We start from the raw sequence: 18,236 nt of genomic DNA on the forward strand, positions 1-18,236 counted from the left end.
ATTACTTAGTGTTTTTTTTTATTTATTTTTGTAGAAAATCAACAGTTAATATAAAAATCCTCTTTTCTCTGATACATAGACCACGGCATAACTACATCTCATTTAATTTCAATAATATTGTTTTTGTAGAACTAAATTCAACATTTTTTGTCTTATCTGCTTTAAACCGATTAAAAACTTTTTGACACACGTTACAAAATTACTATTTAACAAACCCCCTGGGCTTAAACTCAGTTTCAAATTTCATCAATGGTCATCTTGAACAACATAAAATGCGTTGGATTTACATAAGTGTTCTGATAATTAAACCCACATATCTAAAGACTAGTGTAAATTGAGCCTTTAGTAGAGAAGTAAAAATGTAATCAAACATAGTAGGTTTGTTAGAAATAGCATAAGACAAAACAAATATTGAAAAACTCATTTATCCTAAATTTACATATCACCTACTTGAATTGCTTGTTTAACATACGTAGAGTGATTTTCCCGATTGTTTTGTTTGTTTTAGTGTATCAAAACATAAAACAAACCTTAGTACTAGTACTAAGTTTCAAGTTCATAGGTTTCATATGTTTTGATAAGTAGTATTAAACTGTTAAAATGACGAGCTGCTGTACCAGTGTACTATCGGTACACTGCATTTTTCAATGGAAAGTATCGGGGAATATCACTGCTCTAAGTAATTTTATATAGGAAGTAGTTCAAATCATTCGGTATACCTGAAAAAATCCTACTGATATTATAAATGAGAAAGTTTGGATGTATGGATGTATGTTTGTGACAAGTAAACGCATTAACCACTGGACGGATTTTGCTGAAATTTCGCATGATGATAGCTCACATTCCCGAATAACATATAGGCACATTCTTATCTCAAAAATCCTATCGGACTCCACCCCAGTGGCTCTAGAGATCCCCGTGTTAACCTTATGAGTATTCATATTTAAAGGGAATTAAAGAATTTAGTCAGCTGTTTTAACTATAAAGTTGGTTCTATGATATGCAAAAGCATTAAAAACTTACAAGATTACCAACAGGGTGCAGCACTATTAATTGTTTTTAATTTATGACAACAGCTAATTTGCAACCAAAAGGTGAGGTTTGTAGGCATACTTGTTCAAGAATATGTCGTGGTAGGTTTTGTTTATAAATTGTATTTTTGATTTCTTGTCTTATGTCGTTATTGATTTATATCTGTGCGATCGCGATTTGTAATGGGCTTTTCAATTTCCGCTTCAGGTTACCCACCGCACGCCTTTATACTTCCCGATCACTCTCTTTACCATCATGTCAACAACAACTAAACTTTAAAGTGACTTTAGGGCAATGTTGGTATCTGCTTATACTGAGATACTATCTGATTCGTCCTTAAGTAGGAGGAGGGGCGAAAAGAAGTGGGCGTCTCTAAAATTCCAAGATATGTCAGTTCCCCGAATAGGGGTTTGACCCGATAGTACCGGGGGGGGGGGGTTTGAATAATCGGAAAACCCATAATCTACATTAATATGAAAGTTACCAATTAATTTGAGTATTATTAATCAAAGATTGCAGAATAATATACTGTTTTATATTTCATATTTAAATAGTCTTGTATGGTCATGCGAGGAATCATGAAAATATATCCCGTAATGCTTATGGTTTTTTTTCAAGGAGTTTTTATCTTGAGGTCGAGATGATTAAAACCCCCCAAAAAATACAACTAAATTAGTTATTAAAAAACTTTTAGTAACGAATCACAATGTAAACGATGCCGCTTCCTCTAGTGAAACACTGACATACACTACTTATTTCGCGTTGCTAAATACATACATAAAGACGTTTCACTGGAGATACAGAACAAATATTTTCTCTTATCAGCCAATTATTATTTTTCCATAAAACATACGTTGTAATACTTTGGAGGAAATGACTCATGTAATTTTCGGTGCTCTATTTTCCTATGGGAATGCAGCATATATTGGCATATTGGCATCACTGATAGACAAATAGGACAGAAATTAAGATGAGTTTCGTTCCTGATTTATTTGTTTTTTATTTAGATAAGTATTAAAAATTCCTCATGCCCAGGCTACCTAGTACTGTAAAATAACTCCTTTTCATAACAAAATTTTACTGTAATAATTTGTTGGGCATATATAATCTTGAATAATTAATTGATCTGTTTTTCTAACGATTATAGAATCCCAATATCTTACCATAAATGACACAGTATTTGAAATAATAAACCCAACAATTAGTAAAAAAACTAATTAATTATTCAGAGATTTGTATTGGTTGTAATAAGCTTTGTGACTTTGAATATCACCATAGGCTATAGTCAATAATATCACAGTTTTCTGTCGAAGCTTCCACCGGGTTACATTAAAAAATCAGAGCGAAATTTAAGCACATTGTCTTTTATTGTTCTAATTAGTACAATAAAATAATTATATTCAATAGCCAACATTCCGTTCAATCAGTTTATTGGTTTACACGTGGTATTCATACTTACTCTTACTCACAAATGTAAACACTTTCCCAATAATGTCTAAATTGGCTTTAAACTATATTAGTGGGAATGACCAATATAAAAAACACAGGAGACAAGGCTAATAATTTTAACAATTTTATTTTAATCTTCAGAGGAAAAAATATAGGTCTACGGCATGCTTAACAAATCTGATTTAAAACAATTATATCGTTAATTTAGTGGGAATCAACAACATCAAAATCGCGGACGGAAACTCACATTTCCCCACTTTACCCGGAGAGAGGGATGGACGGCCGTGGCGTCATACTTCTGTAGGGGTTTTCGAGTGGAGGACAAGCCAGCGGCTGGACTGGGGGGGTGTTGCCGCAGCGGCTCTCTCCCACTCCACTCAGATAGAGAGAGGTGTAGTCGGCCGTGACGTCACCTTTCGGTAGGGTTTGCAGTCGGGAGTCTTTGCAGTCGGGAGCCCTTGCTATCGCACCCTTGTCTGCCATAGTTTAAGCTAAATTTTTAAGAATGTATTTCAGAAAACTCGGAATATCAGTTTGTAACTGTATTCTAACATGTAGTCACGGCGTACGAGACACTCAGGACCGGGCAAAGGACAATCAGATAGCGAGCTCCTTCCGCATCGGCTGCCTGATAACGACTGAACTGAAACGTAGTAACTCATCAGATATTTCATTGAATTTAGAAACAAAAGAACACTGTGTAGGCCTACAGCTAAGTTTTATGATATTTTCCTTAGTTTGATTTAATCAGTGGTGTAGCAAAACACAATTTACTAAATTTACCTAAATATAAAAAAAATCAATGTGAAGTGCAAGTTATGTTAAGTTTATCCAACATATGTTAAGCAGTTCGAATTTATAAAAAAAAATCCTCCAAATTCATACAAACCATCTATTGTATTTTTCATACTGTTTCCATGAAAACATTTCAATATAACATTATTTTCATAACTAAGACGCTTTAAAAAATCCAGGCAGAGCTGGAGTTGATACAGCAACGGTTATAGAATCTTATTTTGTTCTATAATCATTGACATAGTTTTAGAATAAATAATGCATGATACACTTTAGATTAAAATAAACCTACTTCATAGTTAGTTATGGAAAATATTATAGTTAATTTCTTTGTATCAGCTGTCTGAAATTGTGAAATATGCAATTTAACATTTCTTCTTGTTTACATTGAAATGTCAAAGCAAATGTAAACAAACATTATTAGTGTTCTCATCGCAGCCATGGAGACAAATCAATATTTACTTTTAAAATCCTAACCTCAGAACTTTTAAAGCCAAAGGGGCAAAGCCCACGGTCAGTATCAAAGTGTGAATAGTCCTATAATGGTCCTTGGTATGGTAGCTATAGTTTTGCAAAATATATTATTATGCATTTGTTTATTTTTCTTGGATACAATAACCTCAGCAAAGAGGTATCGAGTGTATTGAAACGTTACACAAAACTAAGATCAGAGTTTTAGGGGATTTGGACTCACGTCATTTAACCGTACGTTTTATTCTCATTCCCTCAATTCAAAAACAACTCAAAGAGTCGCATATCGTCAGGTTGTCTCATCAGGAAATCAAAACATTGGCAGGACAAAATGAATGACTGCGAGTGGATCAGGTGTCGGCTGTTACGTGGCCGCGGTTTTGGAGGGAATAATCAGGTGATCAGCTGTTTGACGGTCACTACCCGCAATCTAGGGCCCTATTGTGCGTCTGTCTGGGCCCCGGAACCTGTGGGTAATTGGCGGGTCTGTCCATCGTGTGTTGCCCTCTATGTGCTACAATATCGCAACTCAGTGTTAAGTCACAGTACATTGCACCTGCAGTAAATATAGAGTAACATCCACACACATTATTGGACATGTTTGAGCTTTTTGGAGGGAGTATTGCACAGGGTCCAATTTCAGTAGTTCCAAAACTATCAATTTAGTTGCAAAAAATATAATTTCACAGGTTACAAAGGTGTTTCTTTAGCTCCAAGCCCAAATTACTGATGTCCAATAGTACTGTCATTACCAGTAAACATTTACATTGTGAAGTAAGCTTTTGAAAGAGACTATCTTTGGACTTAGGACCCTGTGCAAACATAATCTCTGTGAATTATTATATGAATTTCTGCATGAATTCCAATTTCAAAAAGTCCAAAAATATATTTATTCATTTCCAAAAATTCAAATTTATGTATCTTCTCTCCTCCACGCATAGCCTGTCCATCCGAGCCTTTTACTTCTGGAAAGCACCCATATGGATGATTAAACATTCCTCTTGGCTCTCTGTTCTTTCGTATCTCAACCTCCGTTATCATGAAATGGCCCGTATATTTTCTTTGCACCCTTTTCTCAAATCCAACAATAAGTAGTTTCGTCTCTTTGCTCATTGCCCAAGTTTTCTGACCCATACAATTCTACTGAACTGGGATAATATGGTGTCGTATGAATATAATTTGTCGCAAAGACACTCTGTATTTTCTTCTGTTAAGTTAAGATTTACTGTATTTTCTTGTAAAAATGGTGTATCCGTTAATAAATAAATTAATTAATTTTTCCTACAGTCACCCGACAAAGTTGGCTTCCTTGTACTGTTTATAGTACAGAAAGCTGCTAATTGCTGCATATTTATACTTTGCCGTACGGGTTATACTTTGCAGTACGGTTTATACTTTGCCGCACATCAGGATTCCAACGAAACAACACAAAACAGCGTGGTTCCATTATGCACGTAATCCGTGTACGCTTGGAAATAGGTTGGCAACACTTAAAGATAATTATACTATGAGCAGCTGATTGACTATTATAACTACGATTTAACCTGTCATTTCGTGTTTATAGTTTCGGTATTTCTGAACTTTCTGGACTTTTCTTTTATACGTTTTTAAAACCTTCCTACGATCTTAATAAACAAGTAAATACCTTTTAAGCATTTTTTTTAGGCGCGGAAACCACTTCAAATTACAAAAATATACGGAACTATATTATCAAAACGCGGAGCACATTTCTTGCCGAGGAAAAATAGCGGAGTGATATGGACCGCGGGTACTACTTTCTCTAGGGCACCATTTGTGTTGCCAGCTGAACCTAAAAACGTGTTGCATAGGTAGTGTTTGAAAGACTAATTATTTATATGATTTATAGTGACTGTAGGAAAAATATAATGTGTAACACGAGTGAAAAAGGCCTTTGCTGCACTCGAGATCATTCCACACTCGCCTGCGGCTCGTGCGTAAACATTGCTCTCGTGTGCAGCAAAGTGCCACTTTCACCACTAGTTACACAAATAACTATTTTATCTACTGACACCCTGCACAGCTTTATTTTACAGTTTTCTAGGGACCTCCTACACCGGTTGACATTTGCATTACCAACCAAAAATTCGGTATGCTGACATAGTCCTGACATATTAAATAAGTCGTCCATACCTATCCTTCACATCATAGGCCTACTGCATTAATTTCTCAATAACTTAGTAAACAAATAAATGTATAAACAATAACAGACAGTTTGTTTTGAAACAGCTGTTTAGTTAAAATTGCATTCATTTGAAAAAAAAACTTGTCACCTCCTGTAGAAGGAATTTAAAAAAGTAAAAATGCTAGTAAGCTAAGTAAATAACGCACCCAAACGTAATCACACATCATGAACACACGCCAAACAACGTTTTAGATTTTACAAAAGGATTGTAAGTCTGCTTGCAGTATCCTAGGTATATGATAACATCGTGTTTAATCATAATCTGTTGTAATTAAAAATCTGAACAGTCTATCAACTGGCAACACGTTGACTTCTGTAATTGATAACCTAGCATGGGTTGGATTGCTGTAACTCCATAATGCAGTACTATAGCCCCAAAAGTAGGAATAATTGCGTCCCTCAGATTGAAGGCGTTTTAACTCACGCCGTGGCCTGCCATGGGCCTGCCGCGTTCCTTGATATTCAATCTGATACAGTATCATATCAAATTCATTCAACAAATCAACATTCGATATGATACTTTTGTAAAACGGCTAAAACCATCGTAGTGTGGTGAAAAGTGTTTTACTGCAAAACACATTTTTAATAGATATAAATTAACTTAAAAATCAAGATGTGTACTCTATTTGATGTAGTTTTTAAGATCTAGGTTTCTCTGCAACTAAAGAAACAGTAATACTAATACTAATACAGTAATGGGTGTTTTTTATTTGTCCAGAATATCAATGCTAAAGGAACGATTATTTTCAATCGAGTTTCGTCTATGATTACAATTATAAGTAATAAGTTGTTTATGGCCATAAACACGTTTACATTATTCTGGTTTCCCCAGATGAAACAAGTGACATTGTCAATTATACACATTAAGAAAAATAATATAAACTAGTGCCTTGTAGGGACATAAGTCCCTAAAAAGCTCAAACGTAAAACAAATTATTGGGATATTTAAACAAACTCAGAATAAAATTATCTATGAGTCATGATAGATATCAGTCTAAAAAACAGTTTGTTGTTTGTCTTAGTTTGCTTTTGTTGATGTAATTTTCAATAAATAGTTTGAATGAACCCAGAGGTTTAACTCTGCTAAAGGCAGCAAACATGTTTGTGAATTAATATTGGTTTACTAAGGTAGTTTTGGTCTTTTGGTTAAGGATAATAAAAAGGCTTCCCTGATTGAAATATTGGAAATTGTCTTCTCTTCATCAAATATACATATAAAAAAGCTTTGTTGACAAAAGCTTAGTTCTTGGTCAAAAACGCTAAATTAGCACCCCGACCCAGTTATTATTTCTAAGTTTATGCTCCTTTTATAATGGTTTGACAAAATGAGTGTAAAGTAAAGGCACCCCGACCAAACCTAACCCTAGATTTTTTTCTGATCAACATTTTTAAAACTACCATAAGCCTAGTGTAAGTGTATGTGGTGGTATTCCTCCTAAAGGTGCGATTGACTTTACATATTCTATCAAAAAGGCCTAATCAACGCCTGATTACTAACTATTTTGAGACTGGTTAGGTTTCCATCACTAGTTAGCGAAGCTAATCACGAAATGACTTTTTTCAGCTATTCTAAGTTAAATTCCTTTCATTGGAGCCATCTCCTATACACAAGTTTGCAAATTGCCCGGTAAAACAATTTATTTCAACTATCTAAGACGTGAATAAAAAGTCTAAATTATTATAGGTAACGTTATTCGAGGTTTTATACAGTATACAGTGCATTGCAAAATTGACTGGCAGATGAGTAATCCAAATGTAATATTGCTTACTGATAAATCACGATCAGCTGTATTGAAGTAAACAAAAATCAGGCTTCTTAATGCTATTCTTATGGAGAACATTTTACGTTATAGCTAATTTTGTGTTAATATTTTGGAGATTTCACTATTTTTCCCGCCGTCACGGGATCGAGACCTTTAATTTGAGCCCTCTCCCGTCGTTCTATGACTTCCCAGTCGCCCACAATTTTGACGCAAAGAATTGGCTTGTAATTAATATAGAATAGAAAAGATAGATAGATAGATAGATGGATAGATAGATAGATAGATGGATAGATAGATAGATAGATAGCCTACACTAACAACAACAAAAATTAGCTTTACATTTTTATTTTATTTTTTGCCAAAGAGTTGCCTACTGCCCGGGGTGCGTGGAGGGGCCAGGGGGAACAGTTATCCACTAGTTTTCCACAAGTTGTTTGCGCTAAGCGTGTAGCAACTAGTCTTCCACGTTTTGATGTAAACTTTCTTTGATCTTTACCGACTATCCGTGAAAAACCAAAATTAAGTGGAATACAGAAAATCGCTTTATTTTGTAGAAAAGCAACTAGTTTCCTCAACTAGTGAAAAAATTAGTGGAAGACTTTGGTGTAAACACGGCTTTAATTCATAAAAAGTCATTAAAAAAGTCATCAATAGAATAGTAAGTTATGGATTTGATTGTTTGAACTCCTTCAATCGATAAAGGTGGTTCATTATTTATTGATTGCTGATTAACTCTTGAAATGAAAAATAAGTTTTGGAACAACTGAAATTGGAGCTACAACTGATGATCCTAAACTAAGGGTAGATCCCTTCAATCCCTTCACAAAATGGTTCATCTTGCAAATCTGTAATTTTATAATTAGAAATTATCATAACTGTGCATGTGGCTGTTGAAATTAGAAAACTATATAAATATAAAATATGCATTAACAAACGATAACTGTAAACATAGAACAGTCAGTGGACATAAATATCTAGGCATCTGGCTTGGCAAAATCTATGAAGCGTTTTGAGACAATATTTCCTACCCATGTATGGAATGGCAAAGCAACTGCTAGATACCAAGGTCTCTTTGACAATGATCCCTTTGCTGAGGACACACTTCTAGCTGGTGAAGAGCTTATGTCAGTCATTGCCGAAAATCGCAAAACTAAGTGGTGTGATCTTGTGGAGAGTTTAGATATGTAGGTGAACAGTAGACGGGCCTGGAAGTTCCTCAAGAACATAAATGGAGATGCGACAAAACTAAAAGACAACTTTACAACAGTTACTGCCGATCAAGTTGCTACCAACCTTCTTTTAAATGGCAAAACCTATGGAAGGAAATACCGGGAGCCTGTTGTGCGTGATGTGGCATGTGAGAATCACTTCCTGGAAGAACCATTCACCATGTCCGGGCTAACTGCAGTCATTACCAGCTTAAAGACTAATAGAGCTCCAGGTATTGACGAGATCAGAGTCGAACAACTAAAGAACCTAGGTAAAAATACCATGCAATGGTTGTTGAGCTTCATGAACATGTGCGTAAGCCAAATGCATATACGAAAGGCATAGAGGAAAGCTCGTGTGGCTGCACTGCTCAAACCTGGGAAAGATTCAAACGATCCTAAGAACTTTCGACCTGTTTCTCGCTTAAGCCACACATATAAAATATTAGAACGTCTGATACTCAATCGAATCGGCGATTTTCTGGAACAAAAGATCATTCCACAACAGGCAGGCTTTCGATCAGGCAAGTCTTGTTGTAGCCAAGTTTTAAACCTGACCCAGCACATTGAGGATGGGTTTGAGAGAAAACAGATCACGGGTGTAGATTTAACAGATTTACGGTACCGTAAACCATCGAAGACTCTTGGGAAAAGTGTACAGTATTGCCAAAGACTATCAGCTGACTTCAATGATAGGCACTTTTCTTCATAACAGGCGGTTTTTCGTGTCCTTTCAAGGCAAGAAAAGTAGATGGAGGAATCAAAGAAATGGATTGCCTCAGGGTAGCGTCTTAGCCCCAGCTCTTTATAACATTTACACTAACGACCAACTGTTGCCAAACACTACACGTCAGTATATATATGCCGATGATACGGCGGTGGTGGCACAAGGTAGGAGTTTTGAAGAGGTGGAACAGAAGCTGACTATGACTCTAAATGAACTTTCCCAGTACTATGACGCAAATCACCACAAGCCGAACCCTGCTAAGACCCAAGTTTGTGCCTTTCACCTAAACAATAGAGAAGCAGGCCGTGAGTTGAATTTGAGGTGGCGGGGAGACCGTCTTCAGCATTGTCCTACACCCAAATATCTTGGTGTCATACTGGACCGCACACTGACATTTAAGGCGCATTGTATTGCGACAAGAGGTAAAGTCTCAGCGAGGAATAATATCATCAGGAAGCTCACCAGCAGATGCTGGGGTGCTAACCCTAATGTCCTCAGAACCTCAGCTTTAGCGCTCAGTGTGTCGGCTGCGAAGTACGCTGCACCAGTATGGAATGCATCGTCACATGCAAAAAAGGTTGACATTGCAGTCAATGACATGGCTCGGATTGTAACTGGGTGTTTGAAACCAACCCTGTTGTCTGATATCAATCAATTTAAAGCAGTACACAAACTGTATCCTATCATAGGGATCGCCCCTCCATCAATCCGACGTGATGTCGCTGCCGACGCAGAAAGGACTAAGCAAGAGACAGACTCTCGTCAATGTATCAAGAAATAAGTCCATATGTTTTATTTATAACATCTGTCAGATGACTGTTTATATTATTATGTTTTGTTTACTTTTTAGTTTAGTCTGATTTGTGAGTTCAATAAATTTGGTTTTATAATTATGTTTCAATATACTAAACTGGCGACGAGGATAGTTGGATAATGATGGATCTCAATAAGCCTGATAGTTTTGACCCCCATACGAATCCTGCAAGTGTCGCACAGCGTTGGGGTACGTGGATTAAGCAATTTGAGAGGTATGCTTTAGCTGCAGACATTACCAATGATGTAAGGAAAACTGCACTACTACTTAATCTAGCTGGTGAGGATGTGGCTTACATTTTTGACAGTTTACCACAACCTATTGAAATAACATAAAAAAATGTGATCAATTTATTAACTGACTATTTCGCTCCTACCAAAAATGTCCTTTTTGAAATATTTAATTTTAGGAAGTGTCGTCAAGCAGAAGCAGAATCGCTTAACTCTTTCTATTCTCGGCTAAGAACATTAGCTGTGAACTGTGAATTCAAAGACTTGGATAGGGAATTAATTATGCAAATTTTGATTGGATGTAGGAGTGATGAGTTAAGAAATAAAATCTTGAAAGAACCTACTATCAAACTCCAGGATGTTGTTATTGTAGCTAAGTCAAGTGAATTATTTCAAACTCAAAGTAAGGAACTTTCTTTTAGTAGCTCAAGTTTTGCTAATGCACATAAAATTGACCATTCAAACAAGAAATTTGCATTTAACAACAATCCAGCTCACTCTGATACACCTAATGTTTGTCTTAGTTGTGGACTAAGACATTTTAGAAGGGATTGTCCCCATCTTCAGACTATTTTGTAATATTTGAAAGAAAATCGAGCATCTAGCACGAGTTTGTAAGGAGGGAGACCACGCCCCAAAGAATATTTAAACCAAAAACACGGATCAAAGGGACAACGGGCTCATGAAGTTTTGTCAGAGGAAACCAATTGTGAACTAGATGAAACGTTTCCACCTCAATCAAGTAACGAAACAACTCAGTACGTCCAGGAAGTTAATTGCTCTAAAGTTCCAGAACTGTGTACAACTGTCAACATTGCACAACATTCTAATGGAAGTTGATACTGGTGCAGGTGTTTCTATCATAGGAGGGGAACTATGGACTAAAATTTCTCGTAAAAACTGCAAACTGCAACCTTCTCCCTGGAAACTCAAGGATTACAGTGGTAAACCTGTAGGTGTTTTAGGTCTGACTAATGTTTATGTGAAATACGGTAAGTTCAATGGATTCCTTCCGTTAGTCATAACTGAAGGTAATAGAAATAGTTTATTGGGGCGTAACTGGTTAAAAAGTCTTAATATTGAAGTAAACGGGGTACTTTCACTCAACTGCCATGAATCTGATGTTCTAAGTAAAGCCCAGCTGGATGTTCAACATCTGAAAAGTGAATTTTCTGATGTATTTCAAATTCAAATTCTTTAGGGTGTTATAAAGGGCCTCCAATCGAACTGAAAATTGACCAGAATCATAACCCAATTCACTTAAGAGCGCGCCCTTTGCATTGCATGCCCCAGTAGAAGAAGAGCTAAATAAGTTAGTTAATCAGGGAGTGTTAGAACCTGTTCAGGTATCGGATTGGGCCACGCCAATAGTTGTTTCAGTAAAAAGCAATGGTAAAATACGTATTTGCGGTGATTATAAGGCAACGTTAAACAAAGCTATCCAAGATCATCTGTACCCTATTCCCCCTAATCTCTCAGCTCTTAGCCAAATTAAACCAAGGGAAATATTTTGCTAAGTTAGATTTAGCCCAAGCTTATCAACAATTGGTTGTTGATGAGAAGTCGGAGCTAGCTCAGACACTGATCACACACAAGGGTGCTTTTAAACCAAAAAGACTACGATTCGGTATTAGCTCAGCTCCATCTATAATAGGCTATTTCAAAATTTTATTGATGGTTTGCTTTCGGGCTTAGACAATGTAATACCTTACTTTGATGATGTTTTGGTTAAAACAGGAACAATACATGAATTGATTACCACATTAAGACAAGTATTCACTCGTTTTAGAGATGCAGGAATCACACTCCAAAGCGAAAAGTGTTCTTTGTTATCTACATCAGTGGACTTCTTGGAATTTGTTGTGAGCTCTGACGGAATTCGTCCTAACCCGGACAAAGTCAAATCAATCCAAGATGCTCCTAAGCCGACTAACAAGGAGCAACTGCAGGCATTTTTAGGGTTACTAAATTTCTATCACTGTTTCTTACCCAACAAAGCCAATGTTGCAGAACCTTTACATCGCTTATTGGACAAAAATATTAAATGGCGGTGGGAGGAAAAACATAAACTTGCTTTCAATGCTTCAAAGAAGCTCCTTTCTTCCGATAGTATACTGGCTCATTAAAATCCCTCCAATCCCTCACTACTAACTTGTGATGCATCTCCTTATGGTATTGGTTGTGTGCTTAGTCAGGTTCGAGGGGAAAAGGAAGTTCCAATTGCGTTTTATTCCAGGACAATGAGTCAGTCAGAACGAAGATATGCTCAAGTAGATAGGGAAGCACTTTTCCATCATTGGAGGGATTAAGAAATTTCACAATTACTTATATGGGAGGCATTTTGAAATTAGAACAGATCATAAGCCACTTCTGGGTCTTTTCACTGTGGATAAACAAACACCAAACACACTGTCACCTCGAATGATTCGCTGGAGTATCCTTTTAAACGGATATGACTTTGATCTTGTATACAAACCGGGGAATTCTATTCCGAATGCTGATGGTTTGAGTCGTCTTCCATGTTCCTCTAATGCTGTTGATCAAGAGATAAATGAAGTCTTGAATGATGTGTTATACATTTGTTTTGAATCTTGAAATAATTACCAGAAATTATAAAATAATTATTTCACAAACAGATTAGTAGGCTTCTTTATTTATTCCAAAGTCTTAACTGAACCTTTTAAACAATTAAATTAAATCAATACAAAATATTTAACATGTGGTAAAACAAAACACAGTAGTTTAAAAAAAATATAACAGTCAGATCAAAAGGAAAATCAATGAAGTGAAAACATATTCAATAAAGTTCACAACATCCTCCCCCCATTTAAAATTGCTAAACAATCATGTGCAATTTTAAATCAGTAAAATCGCTGGGGCACTTTTACTTCTCTTCCAAATCTGGTTTTCTTCTTAGCGAAATCAAAGACTTCGTTTTCAACTATAACTTCTTCTTCTTCAAGTGGTTTATTTTCTTTCATACACTCTTTTTCACAAGCTGTGATTTCTAATGGAAAAAAGTCTTTGTAGTGGTCTTGTCAAAATACCATTTCCAGTTTTTAGTCTTGCGACTCTGGAGAATCCATCTCTTCCTGGATATACATCTTGTACCAACCCCAAAGGCCATCTTATTCGTTTTGTGTTATCATCTCCTATTAATACAACTTCTCCAATAATGAGTTCTCTACTTTTCTTGTTTTTTCCATTGTGAACGAGTGTAGCCAAATATTCTTTCTTAAACCTGTCTCTTAGTGATCTTCTTAATTTGTTTATATAACGCACTCTTTTATTCAAACTTAGACACTCAATTTCATTCAAATCTGGTAATTCAGCTGTTGATGTTGGTTGTAAGAATAAGGCTGGAGTTAATGGTTGTAAACAGTCATCATCATTCGAAAGATAAGTCAAAGGTCTTGAATTTACAGTTGCTTCACAATCACACAAAATTGTTGAGAGTTCTTCCTGCGCGACTGAAGAATTTCCCAAGTTTTGTCGTAAAATTTCCTTTACCACTCCAATAAGTCGCTCCCACCACAAAAATCTTAAAGCGTCTCGGTCACTTTTTGTTGAACTTTGCAAGAAAGCTTCCTTAATATCTGAAATAACGCCTATTGGGTGTTTTCTAAACTTCATTAGAAGAGCTGGTATTAGTTCTATTAAATTAGGTCCCTTTTCCAAACAAGAGTTAAGTGAATTCCCTCTACTATCAACTACAGAAGCATCAAAGACTGGTCGAACCTTAGTAGTCAAACTGGATTCTTTGACCACAGCGTGATGAGGTAAGTAGTGTAAAGGTCTATCAGTTACAGAGGACTCAACAACCCTTTCAATAATGTTTGAATTCAACCACTCTGAAAATACCTGATCATACTCATTGAACTTTTCTAACTTAATCAACTTCTTAGTCACTGCATGTAGTCGATTTTCGGCTGTAACTCTGTTGTTCATAAGCTCCGGATGGCCTTCAGTCCATGGAAGAGTCACCTCGTACCTATTTTCACTATTTACTAGAATAGTTTTGTTAAAATGCTCCAAGACATCTGATGCATTCGCCTCCTTTGTTTTACTACCTGATGGATCAGTGATGCCCAAAACATCTAAACGCCATAGATCTGAAATGTCCATTTTAGCAAAGCAACTAATGCTAATAAGTGACTGGTTACTTTTTCCACATTGACCCATTACTGTCCATCCTAACACAGTCTGAACAGCAACCAGAGATTGATCTAGCTGTTCAATTTTACCTGTGAGAAGTTGGCCCAAGATATCAGCTCCTAGTAGTAACTCTATTTCTTCTGCTGCATCTTGTCCAATATCTGAAAGGTATATATTCTTCTTCTTTAAAATAGGAAAATACCTTTTTGTATCTAATCTGGGTATGTAATTGCAAATCTTGTCTTGATCAAGCACATTAACTGAAATGCCGAATTTACCCTTTGTATCACGTAACTCTACTTGGTAAAGATTATGCGGAGTCTCTTTAGTTTTAATACCTCCAAACAAACCATGAACTATTGATTCCTCACCAGATTCTATTAATTTAAGTTTCTCTACACAGTCCTTAGAGATATAAGACCTTTGAGATCCAGAATCCAACAATGCTCTTACTAGTAAAGATTGCTTGTCAGGTCCTATTACTTTTACTAGATGAGTTTGTAATAAGGTTTCCTTATTTTGATTTGCAATCAAGGACTCAGATTTGTCATTAATTTGCACACTTTCAATGACAATTGATTTGTTGAGAATCATTTTCATGAGTATTTCTGTGCACCATTTTCTCTAAACTAGGACACATTAAGCAGTAGTGTTTCTTTTTACAGATAGCACAGGATACAAACACTTTACACTTATTACTGCTGTGACCTAACTTTAAACACGAGAAACAAGCTCTCTTTTTCGTTACAAACTCTCTCTTTTCTTTCAAAGTGAGCTTTTGTAACCCAGAACAGTCTTGAGTGTTGTGATTTCCTTTATTACAAAATAATTATGTAGGCTTACTCACCCCTGAAGAGCTGTCTGTAGCAACTATTGTAGATGCTGTAGGTAGTTCTTTCTCAAACTCACTTTTCAAACCAGGACGTTGGTGATGGTATCTCTTCTGTGGCTGGGTGTCACCTGGTGTAATGTCTCTGTCCACTGCAAAACTGTTCCGAGCAAGAGCTAAACGTTCTTCGCTTTCGACCTCGGAACGGACAAAATTTAACAATAGCTGTAAATAATTTGAATTAGATGACTCGCTACCTTTAAATTCACCTAAGCCTATTTTGTTTGTTGTTCTGTACCGCTCCCATGCTCTGAGAGTATCAGTTGGTAGAGCAGATTCAACCAGTGGGTATAACATGGCAGCATACTTATCTGATGTGACCCCGAGTGTTTCTAGGGCATGCAGTTGAGTCTCAAGTTTATCAGAAAGGGTTGAAAGTGGCATGATACTTTGTTTGTTGGCTTGTTTCAAAACTAAATTTAGTAATTCTCTTACATAAACTTCAATCAAAAGTTCATCACGTGCAAACCTGAATTTCAATTGTTCAATAGCCTTGATGTAATTTTCACCAGAAGGAGGAAAAGAATCTATTAATTCCCTAGCTGATGAACCATGTTTCAAGGATTGAATTAAATATTGAAATTTGTCTTCAGGTTTAATTTCACTATCTTCATGAATCTTTTTGTACTGACCCCAAAACCCAATCCAATTCCTAACATCCCCATCAAATGAAGGTAATTGCAATTTAGGCAAATGAAAGTTACGGTTTGGTCTGTAAATGTTTGACTCACCATTGTTAGTAGGTGTTTTAAGAAACATTTCATACTTAGCCTTCATCAGGTACCATTTCTTCTTGTGTGTCCAGTTCATTGTCCAGATCAGCATCAGAAGCATCTTTCATCAGCATTTCATCAGAGATTTTTCCATCCATTGCCATTAATGCTGTTATTTTGTCTTCAATTTGAGAAAAGTTTACTTTTATTTGAGTTTCTTTATCATTCATTGACAGGTTTTCATTATTAAATGCTTCTTCCAGTTCATTATAAACCTTGGTGAATAGCCTTCTAATCTGTGATCTTTTCTTTTTCATATTTTCTAGGCTTTCCATATTATTATAACTACTATTAAATAACCCAGATGTCTTAAATTAAAGAAAATGTCCTGTCACGGTCGCCAAAATGTTTTGAATCTTGAAATAATTACCAGAAATTATAAAATAATTATTTCACAAACAGATTAGTAGGCTTCTTTATTTATTCCAAAGTCTTAACTGAACCTTTTAAACAATTAAATTAAATCAATACAAAATATTTAACATGTGGTAAAACAAAACACAGTAGTTTAGAAAAAATATAACAGTCAGATCAAAAGGAAAATCAATGAAGTGAAAACATATTCAATAAAGTTCACAACACATTGAATCCGATGAGGTTAAACCAATTACTGCTAATATAATAGCAAAAGAAACAGAAAAGGATCCACTTCTATCAAAAGTAATCTTATGGACTCAACGTGGCTGGCCAACTCATAACTCAGATCTCAACCTTACGCCTTTCATTTCTCGTCAAAACTCAATTTCTCAATACAAACAATGTTTACTTTGGGGAACTAGGGTGATCATTCCATCCACTCTCAGGCATCAAGCTCTGAAGCTTCTACACATGGGACATGAGGGCATTGTTCGACAAAGGCGTTGGCCCGAAGCTATTTCTGGTGGCCAAAACTTGATCAAGACATAGAAAACATGGTGAATTCTTGTCAAGCATGTCAACAAAGTCGTCACAACCCTCCAAGAGCAACGGTCCTTCCTTGGGAGAAAACAAAACAACCCTGGTCTCGTCTCCACATAGATTTCGCTGGGCCTTTCCAAAACAAGTTGTTATTATTGTTGTTGATTCTTTCAGTAAATGGTTAGAAGTTGTTTTGGTGCCTTCTACAGATTTTAGATCAACTATAAAGGTTCTCAGAAGCCTTTTTTCAACACATGGTGTTCCAGACACAATAGTATCTGACAACGGGTCGGCTTTCACTTCACAAGAATTTCGATCGTTTAATGAAAGCAATGGCATCCGCCACGTCGTGGTTGCACCATACCATCCATCATCGAATGGTCAGGCAGAAAGGATGGTCCAAACGACAAAAAATTCTTTGCGACGAATACTTCAAGGAGATTGGCAAAAAAGATTTTCTCAGTTCCTAATATCATCTCATATAACGCCACATTGTACAACTAATATGTCACCGAGTGAACTGCTGTTTGGAAGGCGTATTAGAACCATCATAGACAGAGTTCACCCTGATTATTATTCAAATGACAAAGAAGATAAAAGCTTGGATAAAGCGCTTCACGAATACCAACAGTCACCTCAGAGGAAATTTAAAGAAAATGATTCCGTGTTTGCAAGAAAGCTACAATCAGCGAGGACCAAAGTGGATTCCTGCTAAAGTCACTAGAATAACCGGGCCATCAATGGTCCGCAATCCTATTATGATGAGAATACCAGACGTACAACCAATGGGACCATCAGTGATGCAACAATCTCGTAATTCCTTTAGTAGT

The sequence above is a fragment of the Macrosteles quadrilineatus genome, unplaced genomic scaffold, assembly GCF_028750875.1.
Source record: "Macrosteles quadrilineatus isolate MER2022 unplaced genomic scaffold, UCM_ALF_1.0 Scaffold_4__1_contigs__length_99947679, whole genome shotgun sequence".
Taxonomy (NCBI): domain Eukaryota; kingdom Metazoa; phylum Arthropoda; class Insecta; order Hemiptera; family Cicadellidae; genus Macrosteles; species Macrosteles quadrilineatus.